At 38.4% G+C, this 17,834-nt stretch overlaps 1 protein-coding gene across 4 annotated transcripts in view; it reads left to right on the forward strand.

The window, feature by feature from the left end:
* SULF1 (sulfatase 1) overlaps positions 1-17,834 on the forward strand; it is a 119,763-nt gene that overhangs the window by 21,880 nt on the left and 80,049 nt on the right. For all 4 annotated transcript variants that reach the window (XM_030235402.2, XM_050970758.1, XM_018910954.3 and 1 more), the window contains one exon: positions 1,310-1,407. The gene's annotated coding sequence lies outside the window, so the exon portion shown is untranslated. The remainder of the gene's footprint in view (positions 1-1,309; positions 1,408-17,834) is intronic.

A 17,834-nucleotide genomic window follows, 5' to 3' on the forward strand; every position in this document is an offset into this window, starting at 1 on the left:
CTGCCACTGTCCTTACAAACAGCTGTAAGAAACAGTAAGGAATGACTGTCCCAAAACCAAAGTCATCCCTCTGAGCTGTTCAAGAGTGTGCAAGCACTGGGCAGCCAGGGGCTGCCTGTTCTTCCCAGAAGGGCAATGCACCAGATGGAGACAGACCCCGGAGAAAGGGAGCAGACAGACTGACAGACAAAGAGACTTCTCAACAGAGGAAGGGAAAGTCTAGAGAGATGCCCTTTTAACTGACAGGCTGATTTTTAGGCAGGAAAGCACTGTCTGGTGGTTTCAGTGCCCACATGTTCAAGGCAAGGGCTTCAAGCTGCACATGCTGACTTCTGGTGCGGTGACCCCTGCTTCTCCTCCTGTTTTGTGAGAGCACTGGAACTGGTGTGACAACACAGGCAGCCAAGTGAAAGGGCTGACCCACCTGAAAAATAATCTTGTTTGCTGGTTTGCTCTAATAATTTTGGCTGGCATGGTTAGTACTTGGATAGATGGGTCTCTCACCTGGCTCCCCTCAGCCCCAGGAGCGCTTGTGCTGACACACGCAGAGGAGACTTGCTGCCAGGATGGTGTGGAAGGTGGTGTCTCTTCTGTCAGACACTTGTGCCTAGTTGAGGCTGAAACTCTGGCTCACATCAACAAAGTATTTCCTGTGTTCATGAAAATAAATGAAGCAAAGCTCTTTATTTCTGTCAGGGAAACCTTCTGACTGAAGCCGCCTATGAGATCTGGAATCTTAACAGTAGCTTGGTTCAGAAGCGGAGAAAGTTGATATTTACCAGTTGTTTTTTATCAAAGGAAAAAGAAGCAAGGAATTCAGATTAATAAAGCAGATACTGGTAGCGACCTTTTGGATGCCTAAAGACAAAATGGAATAATTTGTGCTAATTTATATATGATTTCAATATTATTTCATTTTAGCAAAGGACAAATGAACAATTATGAAAGTGAGAACAAGTATCTCCAAAACAAAACTTTCAATTAAAACATTGCAAATATCCTCAGAAAATTTCCTGACAAGTTATAGAACTTTGTGATGAACACCTAGATATTTGAACCATTCATTAGAATCTGGGTATATTAGGGCTCTAAATTTCAATTATTTTAACTAGAGCAACATGCTAACTTGCAAGCAAGGTAATTATGCATGATTCTACAGAGCTATTCAGCAAATTAAATAGGAATTCATAAGTTAAATTTTGCAAATAAATTCTAAACCCTATACTCTGTTCAGTATGAAAAGAGCTTGAGTTACAACTGTGTGATTCCTAGTAGTTATAACTATTAATGTGTTCTCCCCTTTTTGCAGGTTTTGCCCATAATAAATTCACTGAGCAAGACATATGGACTTCTCCCCAATGCTATGAAAATTAACCAAGGCACATTGACTTCAGGAAATTTTCAAAGGTACGAAAATAATATGTGTATTCAGTAATTAATTTAACCAAATAAGCCATCAGCTTGTGCTACATAGTTTAAGCATTATGTCAGGTCAATAATTAAGCTGTAGTAAATCTGCAGGTTCTATTCTGCCAGACTTTAAAGGCTCAAGACTAACCCAAGGACCCTTCACATTTTAGTAACCCAGTGAATGTATTTACACAGATAGCTTTTCAATCTGAGGTTTGCTGCTATTAACTTTCTATTTTTTGAGACATCCAGGAATTCTATGTTTTGTGGTTATCGAACAATATCCTGTGAAAAAATGTATGCTGTCTTGCATTTATGGAAAGGAATATTTAATAGGCTTCCGTTATGTCATGATAAAATGCAGTTTTCCTGTAGGGAGAGATATAAATTAAGCAAAAATAATAGTTTGGAATTTTCCCTTGTTTATGTGAACATGATGATTATGAAAACTTGAACCTAATCTCAGTGTATGCAGCTGGTCATGGTAAAGAAAAAGCATTTTGCAAGCTGTCTTACATGACTTTGCCAAAACAATTCCAATGTATCTGTGGTAGTTCTGTGCTCTCAAGGTCTGGCTGGCTTTTAGGTGGAACTCACAGCAAGTTGTGTGGTGACCTCGTGATGTGGGAATTATGGCAGTCGACTCAGTATCAAATCATACCTCTCAGCTCAACAAATAAAAATCTAAAGCCACATGACAGAACACAGAGCAGGAAGTTCGAAATGCTCTGAGATTCATTTTTTCCCCTCAGCTATATTATTTTCTGTCACCTCATTTACATAAAGTATTTCTGGTTTAACAATTTGCAAATGCATGTGATTTAATAGCAGGTATATGTGTGGCAGAGGTAAATTTGGACTTAAAATTAAGACATTGCTAGCAGTGAAAGACAGATGGTATACATCAAGTTTATTTCACATGCAAGTCTTTGTATGGAATTTTCTTGGAACCAGTAACTTTCTGACATGTTAGCTCATAGTTTATTTTAATTACAAAATATCTAAATTTCCAGATCTTCAGATAATGTTTCATAATTACTAGAATTAACATAAGCTTATTCAATCTGCTTTATTTTCCCTCCAGATGTGTGGCTGCATAATGGTCCCATATAAAGCAGATATTATTTTCTTGCATGCAGCATATCAGAATATCCAAGCTTTTCTACACCAGTGATCTAGTAATTAACTTAATTTCCAACTTAATTTTCTCTCCCAGCTTTATCTAAATTTTTACTACGTTTATCTGTAGGTTTATCTATAATTTTCCTATGTTGCTCTTGAAGAGGTTAACCAGACTAAGGCCAAGAAAATGCATGCCACAGATTTCCACAGAAGTGGAAGTTATGAATAATATTATATAAATGAGTGCTCTTGATTTTGATGGACAGAATGGATGGGATTATTATTTGCCATACCTTTCAGTCCTACTCAATGAAATGACAAGTGATCATTTTGGTCATGTTCCCAGTCTACCAAAGGCAGGAAGCCCAAACAGTCTTAAGAAGGTTGTTACATTGGAAGAATTCCAAGAATTTTTGTAGATCCAAAGGTTAATTTTTATTTTTTTTAAAGCTTGAACATTTTTTATCTAACGTGAAACTTCAGTGGTTCACTCTTCATTGACTAAATTATCTGCTGCTCTAGAGAGATTTTACAAGTTTATAAACATACATTTTCTTTACAGATTTAGGGTCATAGTGTCTCATACAATGAACTTATAACTGTGAATGTACAGAAATGTAATTCATATTTGTCAGCATTCGGAATGCCTTTAGAATATTTATTATAAAATAAAGTGTTATCACTTGCACCATGGATAAAATAGTTGGGGAGTTCCAAGAAAAATGTCAAGGCAACTTTTTGACCTGAAGCTTAAAAATCATGTCTCTTATGTATATAATCTATTAATGACACACTCAGTGCAAAGACTTTTCTGGCACATTATCCACTGACATCCCACGATCCAACTTCAGTTAAGTTGAATTCTACTGAACCCTGGGGGTCAGATTTTTAGAAATGTAGTTTCATTACTGCCCACACATGTATCCCAGTTCCAGCTCCAAATATACACATAGGGTTCCCAGTTTATTTTTGGGAAATGAAAGAGCTCGAAATACCCATTTCAGTCCATCTGAAATGAACATGATCCTGAAATGAGAGCTGGAGAAGCTTGCATGTTGCAGGACTTAAAAGAATGAGTCTGTATGAGGTCAAGAGTACGGGGCTGACCTGCAGTGTCTCCAAGAGAAACCCAGGTAGATGGTCAGACAGGCCTCACAGAATAGTTCAGGAAAATCCCAACAGTCAGTAGTTTGCTAGGAGAGGCTGGGAAGCTGAGAAACAGACACATTAGAGCATGTAACATTTTCCTGCAGTTCAGTGCATCACCCTTCATTTTACTGTGTGCACACTGAGGGCCCATCAACAAGGTATCGCTGGGAGTCCTGCTTGCAGGTGTACAGCAGAGCCACTGCCTTTTTGTAGGGTTTCTTCTTCTGTGCTGTGATACTTCATTGTTATTATTTGTCTACACAGGATGCAGCCAAGTTGCACTAAATCTGTAATAAGCCTTTCTCTAGCCAGAATCTTGTCAAGTGTTCTCCTGGTCTAGAGGTTTTTTCTTTCTCTCCTGCTAAAAGGTCATGAAGAAATACCCACCAAAAATAGGGAGGTTCTTTAGGAAAAATCCTCTAACACATACAGAGAGGTGCATCTCTGTATTGCATGCCTATACAAGTTCAGACATGCACCCACAGAAAGATTATCTGCCAACAAGCCTGCCAAGAGCTAGTCACTTCTGCATACCCTCTGTGTGATCTCTACCAACAGTGACTTTAGTTCTCTGAGTACCATGTTCCACTTTTGCCAACAAAACTGATTCTTTTTCCTCTCATGTTGTCAAGTTTCTCAGTTAGGCAAAATGGATTATGTAAAAGGGGGTTATTAGCTGAAAGGTAAGGGGGGGGGTGGTAAATGATTTCTAACTACAATACTTATAGCTGAAAAATGAGATATCAGAAAAATACACAAATTTGACCCTTCTTTTCCCCTCCATTTTGTGACTTTCTTGCCTACATCATATTTCTGATCTGACCTGGTAAACAAGAGCCTTTTCCATTTGGTTTTCTTTCCCATCACACTCTCACACATAAGCCTTTCCCATGTTTCTCTATATACACTGTTGATTAAGATCTAGAGGGAGTTTTTTTACAGACTGTCAATACAGTAGAAAGTCTGTGATCTCAGAGTTTTCCCTTTAGAAGCTGTGAAAATGAAGATTCTTGGCTTCATTTTTAGTATATCTGTAACCTACCACATGTCACTTAACTTGTTTGCTTTTGTGGCTGCTCATCCCTATTAAATTAGTTCACACCAGTAGAGCTGCAAAGAGAAAGGATGAGGTTTTTCTCCTTCGTTTCCTCCTGCTACTTAGTGGGAAGGGGTTCTCAGCTGCTGATTATGTTGCTTCACTGGTTTCCTTGCTGGAGTGTCTCTCTGCACCGTGTGCCTTAATGAGGAGCAGGCGGTCAGAGCTCCGTGGGCAGCGCGCGCAGAGCGTGCTCGGGAAAAGAGACACGGGCAAGAGTAGAAGAGATCCAAACAGCTTCCTTTCCAACCCGCACCAAAAGGAAGGCAGGAACTTTTTTTCTAAGTTTACTATTAGGATTTCAAGATTAAGCTGTCAAATTGCTAGTCTCTGGAAGTATTTATGAACCTTTTCCTACATTTAGGTGGTGGGTTTTTTTCCCTGTAAGAGCCGAGTCACTTCCTTCCTGTCCAGTATCAGTCATTACTTACTGGAGAAATATAACCATACAAGGGCACAAAAATAAACCATGCATAGTCTGATAAGAATAATATTTCACATAAGAAATGTCTTTAAGATGGATTTTGCAGAAGAATTGTATGTGTCATTATTTCCTCTACCTCCTCCCAAAGATTTCCCATCAGATGAACATTTAAAACTGTGATTTTTTTTTTCAGCCATACTCTTCTACTGCCAGTAGCTTGATCCAAAAATATCTCCACATTTTTCTTGCAAAAATGCAAAGTTGCCCTATAAAATCATTTGGATTTTAATTATTATAGAATCATAGCCATAGAATGGTTTGGGTTGGAACACACCTTGAAGATCATGTAGATCCAAATCCCCACCCTGGGCAGGAGCACCTTCCACTAGACCAGCTTGCTCAATGCCCCATCCAAACTGGCCTTGAACTCATCCAGGGACAGGGCATCCACAGCTTCTCTGGGTGACCTGTTCCAGTGCCTCACCATCTTCATTGAGAAGAATTTCTTCCCAATATCTAACCTAAATTGATCCTTATGCCTTTTAAATCCATTCTCTACATGGCCTTGTAAAATGTCCCCCTCCTGCTCTTCAGTACTAAAAGGCTGCCCTGAGGTCTCCCTGGAACATTTTCTTCTCCAGGTTGAACAATCCCAATTGTGTCAGCCTGTCTTCAGAGGAGAGGTGCTCCAGGCCCCTCATCATCTTAGTGGCCCTCCTGTGGATGTGCTTCAACAGTTTCATGTCCTTCTGGTGCTGGCAAACCCAAGAGCTGGATGCAGCACTTCAAGTGGGGTCTCACAAGAGTGGAGTAGAGGGGTGAAATCACCCCCCTTGACATGCTGGCCACCCTCTTTTTGATGTAGCCCAGGGTACAGCTGGCTTTCTGGGCTCAAGGTGCACATTGCTGGGTTATGCTGAACACCTTGTGAACCAAGTCTTTACCTCAGGGCTGCTCTCAGTCCTTTCTCTGCCCAGTCCGTATTTGTGCTTGATCCATGTGCAGTACCTTGCACTTGGCCTTGTTCATCTTCATGAGGTTCACATGGGAACTAGATCACATGGTATAGTCTGGGAAAGGAATCAAAGAATACTCTTTTGTGACTTTACACATTAAGACCAAAACGACAAAAGAAAACTGTTAAAGCAAAACCATGCAAACAGGCAGAACTGCCTAATGTCACATAAGTGGTGAGATAAAGTAATATTAAAACTGTAAATGCTTTTTGAGTGAGGTATACGGGTATATGGGCAACATTTTTTCACAGAGGACTTTTTTGGACATCCAGAAAAAAATTATATCTGCAACTGCTTAAATCTACTTGCAGTGAGAAAAGTATTTGGACATGTGTTTATATATGTGCTATTGACATAGCAATAAAGCAGTTTACTGACTCAGGGCCAAGAAACACTAATGGTAAAACTTTCCAGCATTTGTAGTTGCCTTGCAGTTTTACATAAGACATCATTTCTTATTGTTGCCTCGAGTTGTAATCATTTTCCCTACTGCCTCCTTACTTCTGGGGAAGAATTCAACCATGTTTCACACTTTATTCCTCATGTGGAAGAAAAATTCATGGGTTTCCAGCCAGTTTTGTGGTTCCTAATATATAGGAATGTGTACAGAGGAGAGAGAGAGGTGAGAGGTGTACGCATAAGACTCTCTCTATAAGATATCATCCCCTTCTCAGCCTCTTAGGTGCTACATTGCAGTGAGAAAACTGGTGCCCTAGGTAATTGGATAAGCTGGTGTTTAGAAGAATCTAGTCCCACCTTCTTGCTCTGGGTAAGACTTTCTGTGTGACAGTGCTAGTGCTACAGCCAATGCCACAGGGAAAACATTGCTTCACCACCTCGCAGGACAGGCAAGTTTAAGACTGTGAAGTGCTTGGGTAATGCAGTAGTGGGATGCTCACAAATGCCACAGAGAAATCCCAGGCTTCATGGCTCAACAGCCATGTATCACACAGGGAGCACATTTATCTCCAGGAGCTGATCCTGGAGGCTGCAGGCCACGACAGTTCCCACTGAAGGCTTTCTCTGACCCCTCAGTGATCAGAGATTCTATGGGATTTTAAAATCCTGTGAGATGTAAGTTAAGATGACTAAGGTAATAAAATATAAACACTGATTAACAAAGCGGGTCTTTATAGCCATTAAATTTATATTTATAAATAGCCAGAGACATGACTGAGTGACAACGTTCAACCATGCAACAAATTGAAAGCAAATAAAGATATGATGACACAGTAATTGTAACTGAAATGAAAACATTCTTTACCAGCATTTTTAGATTCTTATACACACATTAACTTTTTCTTTTAAGCAGCAGGCCTTCCCCACTTCATAGTTTAAATGGTACCAAATTAAACCATCATGAACGCTATGTGTTCCTGAATATTTAAAGCTCTGCATGACTACCAAAATAATTCAGACAACAAAAGAAAGCAGTTTTTCTGTGAAAACTTAGACTTTGATTTGTGATTTAGATAAATTCATAAATATCCCCACGGCCATGATGCCATGGAAGTGGTGAACTCTCTTTGCACAGCCTAATCCTTAGGTTACACTTAAAATTCCAGAAGGATTATATTCTGTCATGTTCAGAACATAGTGGCTGTATTTTATGCCTCAAGGTACTCAACAGGATCATGATAAATTTTGAACCATACCAAAGAAGATGTGCATGTTAAAAATATTTTGGGGTGGAAGTGGTGATTTTTATTTTTCCTTCTATCTCGTACCAGCTGCTATTGTACAAACTTCAGAATGCATGGTCTGATTCTCAGATGCATGGCAATTTTTGGCTGGGTCTGGTGAGAAAAGTCTCTGTTGAGACTTTTCTTCCAATCTGAATATTGAATCACACAAACAACATAGGCTGGGATTAAAATAAAGAGAAGTTAAGGTGAAGTATGATGCTGAAATACAGCATTAACAACGATCTACCTATTAACTCACAGGCTATTAACTAGACTAGACAATACAGCAATACTTATAGGTACAAAAAATGGTGGTTAGAGACAGTTGAGTGGATCTGTCTCATTCCAGGAATATGGGAAAAGTGGAACAGCTCTACTGATTTCTGAAAAATTTGTAGTGATATTCATTAATGTGCAACTCTGTCATAAGACAGATATAAAGGTTCCATGTCTTCCATGGTTCATGGTGGTTACAGTGACCCTGTTAAAGCTATTCAGCTTCTGCAAGCAAGTTTGCAAACATAGCTTCTATCTTAGAAACCACTGTTACTAAAGGTAGATGGGCTACATTCGATACATTTCTGTAGAAAAAGTTTTTTGCCTCCAAATTTTAGATGTCCTACATAGAGTTACTCATTTGATTATCACCATTATAACAGCTGAGTGAGACATCTATCTTTGGAAGACTTCACTTCTGGTTTTGCTCTTGCATTAATTCTAAATTTGCTATTCACCAAGCAAATGTTGCTGAGTTAGAAAGCATCACTTTGCAAGTTGAATTTTCAGTGCAGGATAATAGATAACATGCATTCTTGATCTGTATATTGAATAGTGGCAAAGTAGTTCTATAGATCAGTTTTTAAATCCAAACTTGAAATGAGTGCAATGTCTAAAAATGGCATAAGAGGTTTTTTGGCTCTGATGTTTCACTGTCTAGTTTTTTGTTTCGCTTTGTTTTATTTTATTTTTGTAGACAGGTCCTTTCTGTAAGTATGAATAAAGTAAAACATTTTTATGTTGCACTGTTATTTCACTATATGAAGAAAACAAGAGGGATCATTTCACCCATCATTGACATGCAGCCATTTCAGGGATGTGTAATTTTATGGATGCTAGCAAACTAAACAAGAGGTTAATGAACACTAGAATAATATATGCTGTTAAAACTGCAGAGAAAACTGAAAAACTGTTTTGATAAAGGGAGATGTTTGACCTGCTTCAAGCTATAAAAGAAAATTTGTGATTCTCCTAAGTCCACAAGCCCTAGATTAATGTTAGTGTCAAAGTGACTCTGTGTTAAGCTCATTTGATGTACCTCTGGGCCATAAGATGTTACTTTGCCAGCAGCAAAGGTCACATGTTTTCAGGTACTGACAGTGCAAGTAATGACAAGTTGTTTCTGTGTTTGAGTGGATCAGGGTCTTTTTAGCTTTCATTCAATGAATTTGGCAAAGTGTAGCCTCTGCCCAAGAGGGCCCTGTGCCTTTGAGCATACAGCTGAAGGAATTATTAAACCACCAGCTCTGAAATCTATAGCCTCATTTAGTTCAGACCTCCCAAAGGAATGTTTATGCCCTTAGCTAAATAGCAAACAATTTTTACATGGGTGGAAAATTTCTTCTTGATCAGAAAAAGAAAGAGAAAGAATCATTTATATATTTAGCCCTAAGAACAATTTTTTTTTAAATATGTTTAGGTATGGTAGGTCAAACTAGACTTACAATTAGGGTTATAGAAAACAACAGCTTTTGTGAAACTTTGCAGTCTTAAGGAAGGAAGCCTGATCAAATTGCTGAAACTCAGGAGCAGAGCTGAAGTGCTGCTTTCCTGGCTCCTTCCTGGGTTGTTGAGTGACAAAATAAGTAATGTAACAATACCAAGATTTGCACAACGTTGTGAGTCATCTCTAACAGGTAATCAGAAAATACATTAGGCCACTCAGATGGGAGCCTGAAACTTCCCAAACAGTCACAGAGTACACATGATTTCTCCTGTGCATTGGAATGGTGAAGAGTGCTTTGAGAAAAATTTTGTTCTCCGAGGCAAAAGGCAATAAAGGGAGTTTAGGTTAGAATGCTCTGGGAACAGAATTTGCTAAGTATTATCTGACACCTACAATCTGTGGGGTAGGTTTTTTCCCTCCCAGAATGAGATCTGAGCAAGGGGAAATGATAACAACTTAAAGTGGATGACAAGGGGTTGGATACCCCAGATAGCTGTCTCTTGCACAAACACAGATACAGTCAGTCTTCCCTGAGAAACAGATGCTTGGAGCGTGAAGTCATGTCCTTCCTCAGTCTCAGTGCTTGCTCTTAGGCTCTTTCTACATTATCCCAAAATTTTTGTTTGAAGCAGAAATGTCTCAAAAATGCCAGCAGCCCATCACCACATCAAGAGATCTAACTTGCAGAACTAAGGCCCCTCATCTCCCACTCCCCAGCATATGGATCTTACCAGGACCAGCTTTCCTAGGAGAGGTGTATTTAACCTCTTGTCACCATTGCCTGGTGACTGAGGAACGCTCCTGGGACTGGAGCTGGATCTCCAGATGTCTTCATGAAGAGGAACCCTTGAACTTGAGCCTTCCAGTTTCTTATGGATCCCTAGCATCCCATGAATTTTCCACGAACAGAGTGTGCCTCACAAATAGGAGTCCTTTAGAGAATTATGCCTGTTTTGCATCTCCCAAACAGCTTTAGCTAAAAGGCAGGATCTCAAGCAATTAGTGCAGCACAGACAGGGTGACAGCTGAGCAGACCCAGAAGCCCAGCATCAAGGTCTCCAAAGAACTTGAGGTATCTTAAGCTGTGCAGCACGATAGGTATGGATTATTTTAATTGCTCTTGTGAAGTTAAGCCCCTGAGTTTCTCTGAAAGACCACTGACATGATTTGTTGTGTACTTGCTGAAAAGCACATTGGTTCCTTCTGTAGTGACCCAAGTACCGACAGAGATTGTTAATTTGTTTGTATATGTGTCACAGTTCCTAGAATTGCCTATACAAGGATTTAACTGAACCTGATTAGCTTAATCAGCACAGATTTGTACATGAACATGCCTTTCTTACATCTGTGTCATTTGTTTCACTGCCTCCTTTCTCTTTTTCCTTTTTTTTCCACATTTTTCTTAATGAAGTTTACATGACTTTAAAGTCTATAGACTTTTCTCTGAGTCTTTTCCTTTTTATTCTCAGTTGCATTTTTATCTCTGTAGGAAGTTGCAGAAGGTGTAAAACTGGCAAAAAGAAATATAAGTACCAAAAATATGAGACTAAATACAACCTGAAAATGCAATATAGTTTGCCCTCAAGCTTTTCATAGCAAAATTTGGGATCTGGACATCTCCCTGAGCCTGCTTAGCACAGCTGAGCAGAGAAAGAGGAACAGACCACCATCAAGTATGTTGAGGTATTAGGCTTCAGGAGAAAGCAAAAAAATATTAGAGGACAAAACTGGCCATGCTTTCCCTCACAGTAGCATTGGGTACTCCTGCACAACTTCTCTAAAGCATAAGGAAAAGCAGTAAATAAATATTTTTAGTACTGCAAGTGTAGTCTTATGTCAGTGTCACTCTTCCAAAAGCAACAGCATTTTATTTGCTTGTATTGACAAAATTCAGGGTTACAATTTTTGCTTCTGAATACCAGCCTGTTTTTTTTCATCTGAACTTCAGGTCACAAAACATTAATATGTTTTCCCTGCCTTTATGAGAAAATAAGTGTACTAAGTTTTAAATGCATGCATAAGAAAAGAATGTAAAACATGTATGTGTATGTGCACCTGTAAGTAGACGTCAATGAAGACATAGGTGTAACTTCTAGCCTTGTGACAATCACTGCTTCCCCAGACACAAGGGAACACATGAAAATGTATGAAACTGTCCCCAGTGTGACTACTTCATCTTCCTCCTCTTCTTCTGTCACTTTTGTACTTGTACAATAATTGTACCTTTGCATACAACTTGAAGGAGCATCACCAGGGAGATTTTAATTTAGGTATGTATGGAAGGTTGATTATATCTTAAAACTTTCAAATTTGCACTTTTCAATATCTTTTCTGTAAAATAGGTAAGGCAGTAGCTCAGAAAATTACACCAATTACCTCATCTACTGAGTTGGATCAGGACACAGACATAGGTGCTAGGATGTGAATATCTGGACTCCCATTATAGGCAAGAGTGTTTGAGTCAATACAGCCAGTGGAGCTTGGAGAGCTGCACCTGGACAGTGAAATAATTTCCAGGTTCCCCCAACTGTACAGGCTAGATTGTCTTCTGTCATGAGAGCTTAAACACCTACCAGCTTTTCGAGAATTAATTCTTGATGTCAGCAGTGGAGAGGTGAATCCTATCCTGTGAAATCATTTAAGTAGATGCAGATGTATGTGTGAAGTAGACAGTCATTGAATTAAAACTGTTGTGATTGTAACATGAATAAATTCCTATTCTGTTATGTAGCCATCAGGTGTAATTAAAATCCAGTGCATGGGTAACTGACCTTTATTTACCTATCACAGGAGGGATATATATGCTGTATATATTCATGAGGCAAGTAACTTTAGATTATTTTTTTCATATTTAAGATATTCAGGGTGGTCAGTAAACATTTAGTAATGCTAACTCCCATTAAGCATTATATAAGTCAATTACACTTACTCGTTTCCAAGGAAAATATTAAAACCAGAAGTCAGAGAGCTAGTCCTGCAGAGTTTGAACAATTCCAAATAATGATTAGTACCATACTTGTTTAGCACTAACTATGATGGAGGCCTCAGGGCCGTGCTCATACCATGAGAGAGGCTGATCCCAAGACCCATGGAGCACTGACAAGTGGTCAAAACAGACCTGAAATGATTCATAGATCTTCATGCTTGATCCCATGTATGGAGGTGAATCTGACTCTCCAACCTTCCTTTAAATAACAAGAGTCAGTCTTGCTTTTCTGTGCAAAACAAGTTGCTGACAGCCTAGAAATAAAGAAGGGTTTTAATTTCTTTTCAGCTTAGAGCTCTTAAATTTTTCTGTCTCAGCACTGCCTCACTAGGTATGTTGGTTGTGCACCCATCCAGAAGCAGGATACAGTCAGAATTTAATTATCCATGTGTTGCAGATTATTCATGCCACAGGTATCATCTGAAGCAGAGAGCTGCATGAATGTTTCTAAAGTCCTTCCAGGAGCATCTCAGCTCTATAATCAGTAGAGCTGCTTTTGAATTACACAGAACTGGAGATCATGAGCACATATAAATCTTATCTGCTCCACAGTAAGCCAGCTCCCTGGGAAACACAGACTGGCGGTGTCGACCTGTATCCAGCTGGGGTTTATTAATTTTGGCTCAGTGCTGCTCTGCCAAACCCATAGTGGAGCTGGCTTTGGTGGCAATCCATGTGACAGGTGACAAGGGGTGGAGGGAATGAAGCAATTACTTCTGAACCATGGTCCATTTTTCTAGAAGAGGAGTTTGCAATTCATTAGAGGAGGCACTGTGCTACAAGATTCCAGACAGTTTGGCCCTGTTTTAAAATTATATTTTTTTTAATTTTTAAAATTCTTTTATTTTATTTTAATATTTCCATTTCAACTATTGTGTCTTTTTGAAGTGACTGGAGGAGTTGCATTGACTTGTGTTCAATCAGAAACAATTCTAGATAGCTATAGATTGAAGGGACTTTAGTGCTTTATTTAGTTTTCACAGGATAGATGTTTTTAGGCTGCCAACAAGTAATCCATTTTAAAGATGTGTATTCATCTTTAAAATGTGCTTCACATCAGGAGACTTCATTGCATCAATCCTAGGCTGACACTGTGACCTGGACTGCTCTTGAAAGCCTATGGTATGAAATAGCACTCCAGCACTAATTTTTCAATTTCTCCAAACTTTTAACACTGGTTTAAATGTAGTTTCTTCACATGACAGTGAGACACATATGTTCTAGACTAAACTTGAAAGCCAAGTTGCTCAGTTAAAGCATGATGCTTCCATATCTGATGGAGGCACTTCCAAAAAGTTATTCCTAGGGGGCCTTGGTTTTATTTTGTCAAGAGCAGAGAATTCTGAACAATAAAGTGTCTCAAAAAGTTTTTGGATAAAATTCAGTAAGATTCTTTATGACTTTATGTTAATTTCTATATTTCTGGTTTTCCCTTCAAAGGTCCTATTTCAAGTAGCAGAGGTTCTAAAACTGTAATGTCAGCTTGCGTATAAATGACACCAGAAACCTCAAACATTCTCTTAGACAATGGAAAAGAAAATACACGGACAAGACAGAGACATAACTAGAGAAAATGTAACAAGAAAAATATCTTAATTGTCCTGAAGAAAACATTTCTATGGCCTGCAAATATTTTTGATTTCTATAGCAACTTCTCATCAAAAACTTTCTAAAAATGTTAATTAATTGAGTCTCACAATTTGAAAGGTGAATAAGAGTTATATTGGGATGGTTCTGTTTTTCACTGGAGTACAGTCTGATCCGCTTCTGATTGATATTTGACAGAATACAAAGTTGTTGATCCAGATGGTAACAATCACATGCAGAAAGTATTTCTAGATCATAACTGTAGTCAAGATTTTGATCCAAAGTTCCTAGCATTTAATGTAAGCAGTGGCAGAATTAAGACACTGCTTAAACTGAGAAGGGAATTACTGTCAGCATTGTCTGTTAAATGCATTGGAATGGCCATAAATACAGGTAGTTCCAACCATGCCTTGCTAATTGCCTGGGTAAGTCCCTCAATCTTCCCTTATCAAAACAAGGACCAAAGACACACCATGTGGAACAGATTCTGAAAGCTCTGTGGAGCCAGAAAAATCTGCTGCCTGTGACCTCAGAGAAAATTTCACATTTGGTAAGACTTCAGTTTGATTGTATTTCTTTGAGCCTTTCTGCTATAAGTGTTTAATAATTTGAACTATGTCAATAATTGCCCGTTTGCCTACATGAGCTAAGTCATTTAAGAAATTACTTAGGAAAGTAATGAATTTGATGAGAGTATAAGTTAAACTAATTAATCATCGGTTAGTCACGGTCTTGTGTCTAGACAAGCATCAGTCTTGCAATATGCAGAACCTGGGGCCAACAAGTAAAAATACTCCATTTCACATGAAGCTTTTATTTCACTGTGATTGTGGTAGTGTATAGACACACTATAACTTAATTAAAATGCAAAACCCAATGCACTTTGTCCTTACAGTGTCCTTACTGTTTGCCCTTACAATGATGTAATCCAGATACTGTAGTCTTCAATTTAATTTCCTCAGCCTGTTGGAAAAAGAAAGCCTCTTTCATGAAAACACATCTTTCCCTAAAGCTTCAGAAGTTTTAAGTGTATGTATGGAACTAGCAAACTAATCTGTCTTCAAGTTGCCCCTGTTGCAGAACTGTAATTCAGATAATTCAGAAAACAGAATGCTTTCTGTACAATGCTCAGAACCATTTCTTTGTAGATGAAATTCAGCACTTATCACAGCATCTAGAGCAGCTTTTGTTAGCACATCCTTTCTGTCCTGTAAGTCTCCTGGAGCTGAATGTTCTGCAGCAGCTTCAGAGCCTCAGTGTGTTTCTAACAACTCATTGCTACACATGATACAGTGCTGCAGCTGAGCTTTGATGGGACAAGAGTTTTTATATCCATAGTGGATTTTTATCCAAGAGGAATCATGTCTCTGTTTCAACAGCAGAAACTTTTCAAAAAGGCCTTTGTGGTTTCAGCTGTCATTTTCAACTTTAAGGATCTAACTTAAGGGCAGTTTAGCATATTTAGCATTCGCTTGACAGACTCTTGGTGTGTCCCTTATCTCTATCCAATGGTTTCCTACCTGGAAAGCTCCTTTCAGCTCACCTGAGTGAATTTTCAGTCCACTGGAGTGAAACTTTCAGCTGCTTCTGCCGCTTCTTTTTACTCTGTTTGTCAAATCTGTCTGAACTGTACCAAAGTTAGCAGAGCTGAAAACAGAGCAGTAACTAGGAATTAAGAAGCTGATAATACCAGTGTGGCCAAATATACTGATCATAAAACAAAACAGTAACATTTCACTGTTTAAATAAAAGCTTGCTTGCTATACTATACAAATTCCTTTATTTTACATGCTCAGTGGAAGATGGAATAAATGTGTCTTTTTTATGGCATGATTTAGTTCATTCATACCATAGCCATAGGCAAAATTCCTCAGTACACTATATTTTGCTGTGAAAATATTCATGTTCTGAAGTCAAGTTCAAATGTTTAGCCACTTAGATATTTGAACAAACAAAATGTTTAACATTTCATGTCACTTTTAAACAAAGTCCATTTTATACACAAAAAATTGCTGCTAGCTAATTCTTGAGTTCACTTTGTGCCAACCGCCTTTCCAACCACACCAAACCCTTAAATACCCAAGGACCAGGTGCAGTAATATGAAAGTACAGTAAAAACAAATAACTATATTCACCTTAAGTACATTAATTGTAGAGGAGGCTCTGCATTAGCAAGGTGTCCAAGGAACTTAAGGCAATTATGTGATGCGAAGCTGTAGTGCAATACCATTATTCCCAGCCTTGTAAAACATCAGCTTTCTTTTGTCTGGGAGGAGAAACAATTCTTCTGCCTGTTTCCCACTTCCCCCCTTCTGCCCTACCAAAATGAATACAAGGACAGGATCCTTACCAAAATACTCTCATGAAGAGGGAACTCTTTCATGCAGGAGGTATGTACAGCTCATAACTTGATAAGATGGCTGTAAAGCAGAGAAGGGCTGAAATTTCAGACTCATATGGTTCTGTGGCTTCTTATGTGGCATCTCACTTTCTTAGATGTGAGATTAGCTTTTATTGTAAGGTAAAGAAACATGGAATTAAAACCTTTTAATTCTATCAAAGGGAAAACCATGCTTAGAAACATACAGCTGGTTTGGCTTGGTACATGGGAATGTTCCTTTTGACTCTCTGTCATTAAAGGAGGCACTGAAGAGCATGGATTAAAATTTTAACTTCAACCAATTAACTAATTACATTAAAAAAGTAAGTTGGATAAAATTGTTCAGATTTGCTGGACAATATCTTGAAAACAAATTCCCTGCACAGCTTTACATATAAAGTAGAAAAGACTTACTTAAAGTGGCTTGACTACAGGATTTGTACAAAGAACCAGAGGCAGAAACAGTAGTCAGAAAGAAATGATACTTCAAACAAAGTGGAGCAATAGTCCCTGACAGTTTTGTTGACTGATTTTTTAAAATTTATTTTTATTATTTTTTGAGCACTGAATGATGCTTTGTTTTAGTGGAGGTAAGTTGCCCAAGTCAGCAGGCTCCATGACAGTGAAGTCATGTTTTGATTAACATCAAGACTCCTACCGACCTAAATCAATTCATTGTGCAAACACACGAGAGTCCAAAAAAGTAATGCTCAGAATTAATGATGTTTGGTTATCCATTCTCCAGTGAGGTTGAAAACACAGATGAATGCGGTGCCCTTCCCATTGTGTGTCATCAGACATATCTTCCTCAGTGCTGAAGAAAGCACATTTTTAGCACTGCCAGCTCATTCTCCTTTATCAGACATCTCAATTTTTGGCATCACATGTTTCTAGGAAAACTTATCTCTAATTTGCAAGAAAGAAATAAACATATTTTAGTATCTAGGATTGCCAAAAATAGTTTCAAAATGCACTATCTTAGGGGCTAGGAAGCCAAAAGATAAGTACCATGAACACAGAATTTATTATTTTTTTAAAGAGTGTTATTTTGAAAACAGTTTCTTGATTTATCTTGGGCACTTGACTGACATCTTTTTTATTTAACACTTGCTGTTGGCAGGAGTAGAGTTTTCATTTCTCAGTAGTTCTTCTAATTTCTGCTGTGCAGTAAAGTGAACATCTCTGTCATTTTCATCCAGATGAACCATCTTCTTTCTTTAATGCTGCTGTTGCTATTGAAGTAAGCAAAAGTGTTG

This window comes from Serinus canaria, chromosome 2 (genome assembly GCF_022539315.1).
Source record: "Serinus canaria isolate serCan28SL12 chromosome 2, serCan2020, whole genome shotgun sequence".
Lineage (NCBI taxonomy): Eukaryota > Metazoa > Chordata > Aves > Passeriformes > Fringillidae > Serinus > Serinus canaria.